General features: G+C 42.4%; 1 pseudogene; it reads right to left on the minus strand.

Annotated features, from left to right (window-relative positions):
- Nucleotides 1–291: 291 nt before the first annotated feature.
- Nucleotides 292–1,641, minus strand: LOC126719870 (uncharacterized; annotated as a pseudogene).
- Between the last annotated feature and the right edge of the window lie 3,847 nt (nucleotides 1,642–5,488).

Genomic DNA, 5,488 nt, shown 5'->3' on the forward strand with positions numbered 1-5,488 from the left:
CCTGTAGGCCCCTTTGGCTGCTATGGGATTTGATCCATAGTCACCGCGGCAAGACCTAAAGATTGCTGCATGATTGCTGATATCAGGCACTGCCTGGCCATGGCTTGATCACCTACCAACTCTCCCCTGAGTAGGGTACTTGACCTTCAAATGCAATGTTGGGGGCACTGCCCCCATGGCATGAAACCAAGGTCTAGCCAAGATAGCCGTCTATAGGGAGAATGCTTTTACTACAATAAAATTAATCTGGACCTCCACATCACCGACCTGTACGAGCAGTCTTATCATTCCTCAGGGGACCACCATTTTGCCATCAAAACCCATTAGTGGAGAATCATACCTGTCCAGGTCCTCAGGCCTCAAGTTTAGCCCCCAGTATAGATCTGGGTACATGATTTCTGCTCTACTTCCTTGGTCAACCAGTACTCTCTTCACATCATAGCCCCTAATCCTAACAGTAACAACTAGGGTGTCATCATATGGTTGGAGGGTTCCCTGCTTATCCTCCTCTGAAAAACTCAGGGTAGGGGTGACCATCACCCTTGCTCTTTTGGGAGTCTGATTTTTGGCTTCCAGGTCAGAGCCCCCCACCACGGACATGATTTTGGAACTTACCCTGACATTACTCCTTGGCCTAGCCAAGATCACATTAATAGTGCCCAATGCTGGTCGAGGAGTGTCGTCTTCATGCATCCCACTTCCAGAGTGTCCGACCTGTTCCCCAGGCTAATGTAGGAAATAATTGAGTTTCCCTACCTTCGCCAACTAACTGAGGTGATCACGCAAGGTCCTGCAGTCCTCCGTGGTGTGTCCCCTATCCCGATGGTAATCACAGTAGAGGCTTTGGTTCCTCCTGGATGGATCTCCACCCATCCTATTGGGCCACTTGAAAAATTGGTCATTTTTTATCTTCTCTAGTATCTGGTACACCGGCTCCTTAAATAGTGAATTGACCAATTGAACCCCCACGGATGTCGCATAACTAGGGAAATCTCTTCGAGGCCGATCATTATGATACCCTCCTCCTCGAGGATCCCTCTTCCCGGGGAACATTTTAGCTTTACCTTTTCCCTGTATTTGGTCCTCCTCTAACCTCTTGTACTTGTCTATACGATCCATAAACTAGCGCATGTTCAAAGTAGACTTCTTTGCTAATGACTTCCTCAACTCATGCTCTGTCGGAAGGCCAACTTTGAAGGTCCTCATTGCCACATCCTCAAAATCTCCATCTACCTTATTATATGTTTCCCAATACCGGTCCGAGTAAGTCTTGAGGGTCTCCCCCTCCCTCATGACCATAGATAGCAAAGAATCCACTGGTCTGGGGACTCTATTGCAAGTTATGAATCTAGCACCAAATGCTTTTGTCAGCTTTTCAAATGATCCAATTGACCCCTCCTCCAAAGCATCAAACCAACGCATGGCGACTGGCCCAAAGCTAGAGGGGAACACCTTGCACATAAAGGCCTCATTGCTGGCATGGACAACCATCTTCTAATTAAAGTGATTGACATGCTTCACCGGATCAATCCTTCTATTATATACGGTGAACATTGGCTAGGAAAACCGATAAGAGAGTCTAACCTTATTAATCCTCCTTACAAAAGAGGACTTAGAAATCTGTTGTAGGGCTTTACTCATAGCATCATTTTCCATGGTGTGATGAGAAGGTCCCTTTCCACGTTTGTTGTGGCATTTCTCCAACTTGTCCTGCTGTGAAGAAGCTGAGTAAGACTCGCTAGGTGGAGTTCTAGACCTATGCCAATATGAGCGGTCATGGCTTCCCCTCGAGCCCTCACTTGATGGGGAAGATGGGCTCTTCCTATCACGCTTCCTGCACCTCAACTTCCTGCATAGACGATCAACTTCCCGTTGTAACTTCAATGTCTCCTGATCATGTGAAACATGAATCCTGGACTTGGAATGACTTCGCTCAGTATGTTTAGTGTGATAAGATTCCACCACAACACTTGGGGTATGTTGCCTTTCTCTCCTACGTTCTAAGTTAACAAATTGGTTTTCCCTCTAGGAGTAAACTGACTCCTCCCTATCTTGGCCTACGTTAGTCATAAGTACTCAATACAGATCCTCCACAACCTCTTGTTCCCACAGATGGCGTCAATTGTAGGGGCCAGAAAAATAAGTGGTCCAGGCCCACCTAAAGTAGTGGGTCATGCCTTTCAACCTTGACTCAAATCAATAGAATTTGTAAGAGGAGGGAACGAACAACAATATAGGGCTTAGCTCAAGGACAACAACTAGGAAAAATAAGGTTTATATTAAGGAACAAATGACTATCCAACTCTCCAGAAGTTCTCCCAAGGAGACTAAGTCTGTATGAAAAGTAATAATGTTGACTCTCTTCTTTCAATGTTCTTCCTTCTAATTTCTTTTCTCTTTTCTTGATCCCCTTTCTAATGTTCTCCCCTTTTCTTATATACATCTACCTCCATTACATCTCCACCATCCATTTCTACCTAACCTCCCTCCTTTTTTGACATTTGTTACATTTCACATCTGAAGGAGATGGTGGAAGGAGTCTACTTAACTGTGGCTTATACTGTTCAGATCACTTTCTCATCAATGCGGTTAATAAAGTTGTTGTCTACCATTTAATGTGGATGCAATAGGCTACACCAGGCCAGAAGCTTCCTTACTGCCCACTGACTTCCACTTTCTTCAGATCCTAGCTCCCACTTAGAATACCACGGAATACCATAATTCATTTCTTCTCCTCCTCAGGCGGCTTCCTTCCTTGGGCCTGTGGCCGGCAGCATTTCCACGTCAATGCTGCGACCTTTCAATTTCATCCTTGGTCCTCGGGCCAATGCTGCGACCCTTCAACTTCATCCTTGGTCCTCGGGCACCCACAATATTAATACCTTTTTCCCCATACAAACCAAATTGCTTTTTTGTTTTGACTAAACAAATTAGGTCTCAAGACTTATAATATTCTTCTTTGAATTAAGATCTTTTAGAGTTTTTAATGTAATTTTAATGTGTTCTTAAAATCTATGTAATTTTAACGTGTTTTGAAAATCTAAATCACCAATTGTAAAGTGAGGAAATTAAATTTTACCATATTATCAATAATTAAAATAAATATTAGCAATCATTATTTTAGTATCAATTTAAAATTTTGATAATATAGTAAAATCCAATAAAATCATTTCACAATAAGTATTTAGGATTTAAAAAAAATTCATAACGGGGTTACTTAAAAACTCTAAAAATATCTTAGTAATTTTTCCCACCATTTTAACACTACAACAAATATTAAAAAAAAGAGTAATTTGTAAGGGTTATTGAAAGTTCAAAAACGTGTACAAAAACACTTTTGAACGTTTAGACCCCCAAAAACCAACTTAACCAACACAAGCAATATGTCAAACAACAAGTGTGCGGAAACTTAACATATGCTATGATATGAAATTGGTTAAACAACTATCTAAGCCATAACAAAATAAACCACAGCAGATAATGTAAAGGCAGAGATAGAGAGGAAGGAAGATGCAAACACAGAGATAACACCCGATGTGTTATCGAAGAGGAAACCGAAGACCTCGGCGAAAAACCTCTCCGCCGCCCTCCAAGCGGTAATCAATCCACTAGAAAATACAGTTGGGATACAAGGACAGCAATAGACCCTCCAAGCCTAATCTACCCAATGCACCTAAGCCCTCCAAGCTTCTTGCTCCAACGAGGTTGCGCCGAACCTTTTTCTTTTCTAGCTTCCCGGATTCCGCTACTACACCGTAGCATCAACCAATGAAGATTGGCTCCTTCCTAACTGCTTCCCAGAACTCCAAACGACTGTCTCACAGAGATGATAATGGTGAGAACTAGGTTTGGTATAATGCCTCTCAAGGATTTAACAATGGAGAGGAAGAGAGTGAGGGAATTTGAAGAGACTCTAAGGTAGAGATTGTGGGTAAAACAATCTGGTTTTTCTTTAGGGTTTCTCTCTCAAAATTCTCTCTGGAAACTCTCTTTCAATCGTGGGTTAAAAGGGTATTTATACTGGAGTGAAGAGGAATGTGAAACGTCAGGTTTTTCCAAAACAGGGGTGGCTCGCGGCTTGACCTCGCGGCTTGACCAAGTCGCGAGATCTAGTTGCGAGTTAACCGTATGGCCAGTTGTCCTGTTTTGTCCTGTAGTGCTCCAGCTAGCATGACTGTTCATCTTCCAGCACGCTTGGCACGTGTGCAGCTTCTGGCGACTTGCAGCCGCGAGTCCACCCGCGAGTCTCAGCCGCGACACTCTGTTTTCTTGCACACTCTTGAGCAATCTTCACTCTATCTCACTCACTACCCTTACAACAATCCCACCTAAATATAGGGTTACTAAATGCTGAATTACAAGCAAATTTGGCACGGAATAAAGCCAATTAGATGGTTGAATAAATTCAACCTTACAATCTCCCCCTTTGGCTATTCCGTGACAAAACCCTAAAACAGACTCTAGACTTAACATGTGAGTAGGGAACAGTTGAACAAAACTCACTCACACCTAACTCTAGAAGCTGTGAAGCACTTGAATCATATGAACATAAACTCCTGAAACACAACAATACACCATGATCATTGTAAGCAGAAAATTATAAATGCATATGAAACAGGCAATATGAGATCAAGCAAAGATGGAGTTAATAAACAAACCATGGCTTGATCAACCAAGTGAACACCACAAGGTAGTGAACACAGTGCTCATTCACACTTGGAATGAACACAAGGACATACAAGTTAACAAGCACAAGGCAAGACACTTGTATGCTCAACACTCAACCAATGCATAGCACACAAGGCATATGCATCTAGGAACAATCCTACAAGGGCACAAGAGTGACAGTACATAAACCAAAATGCAGAACATTTAGATTAAAGTACTGATTTCAACATAGCATAAAGGCTGCACTTAAGCAAGGTACATACCATAAAGCCTACAAACTATGCATAAAACAATAACCCTGAAAGCTTACAAAAGCACATGGGTACAAACCAACAGAATATCCTGAATAACAGTTTTACAAAACACAATATATCAACTGAAAGAGAAAAAAGAAACTGAAAAAAAATAAAGACACTCCCCCTTAGATAATCACGCTCCCCCTTAGGGTAATATCCTCCCCCTCTGAATGTGCCTATCACTCCCCCTTTTTGTCATGGAATAGGCTAGTCATCCTCTTCTAGCTTTCTCTGAATTTGATCCAACTGAGTCTGAAGAGAAGTAAACTTCATATCCCATCGGTTGCTTTGATGGTGTAGAGAAGTAGTGAGTCCAGACATCTTTGTATTCAACTCGTGGACAGAGGAGACAATGCGATCAAGTTTCTCATCGAGGGAGAGATTGCTGAACTGAGAGTCACTGTGAGATGCAGAAGTTTCTGGTTTGGCTCTCTTCCGACTATGTCCAACACTTGCATTGTATGTACGCATGTTGATCGGACTCGGTTTGGGGATAGGAGACTCATCAGCCGTTGGATAAATTC

Source organism: Quercus robur, chromosome 3, assembly GCF_932294415.1.
Source record: "Quercus robur chromosome 3, dhQueRobu3.1, whole genome shotgun sequence".
Lineage (NCBI taxonomy): Eukaryota > Viridiplantae > Streptophyta > Magnoliopsida > Fagales > Fagaceae > Quercus > Quercus robur.